The sequence below is a fragment of the Morone saxatilis genome, unplaced genomic scaffold (genome assembly GCF_004916995.1).
Source record: "Morone saxatilis isolate NCDOM2014 unplaced genomic scaffold, NCSU_SB_2.0 Contig15, whole genome shotgun sequence".
In the NCBI taxonomy this organism is placed as follows: Eukaryota; Metazoa; Chordata; class Actinopteri; family Moronidae; genus Morone; species Morone saxatilis.
The window spans coordinates 1,007,492-1,008,231 of record NW_023339707.1 but is presented as its reverse complement, the minus strand read 5'-3'; positions in this window follow the sequence as shown (position 1 = coordinate 1,008,231).

Here is a 740-nt window from a genome sequence, read left to right as displayed (position 1 = left end):
TTCTAGTGTCAAACTCTGCACCATTGAATTAGTTCTTCCAGGTCTGTGAAATGAAGTGTCTTAAACCTGCATTCTTTCTAATGGCCAGCAGGGCAGTTCCATTGGCTGCAGAAAGAAGTCTGATAATATTGAGTCTTTTGATTTATTAGCTCAGTAAACAGTTGTTTATGGTCCTAATGAGATTATGGTCTTAATCTCTAGTTTGAAGTATTCCATACGGCATAATTTGGTAAATTATTGTCCCTTTTAATATTTAAAATACGGATAAAGATATGCTTTAGGTCGTGGCCTGTAGGAACAAGAAGAAAAACATATTTTTGAGTGTTAATTAAAGCATAAAAGCACTGTGTATTAATACTTATTCAGTTGACATGACAACTCAGAGCCTAAATTTCTGTGCCAGTGCCACCCAACAAATAATTAAATCAGATTTTACAGGAACATTTTCACTTGTAATGTTAAACTAATTGCACTCATAGTAGAAAAATCACAGTTTTTCAAGAGTCTTAATGTCTTCTGATCATTCGCCACATGAAGTTCACATCGCAAAGAGAAAAACATTGCATTAGAGCTTCCTGCTTTGCCTGCATGAAATTCCCTGGTGGAAATGAGATGGAGCCAATCAGCGCTATGTCCAGTGATAAAGGAGCAGCATTCCCATAGGCTCTTCATTAGATGTTCACATGTGTGCTCAACATGCCCAAACCCAGTATGGCAACATGTGGCCTGGGTGCGGTTAC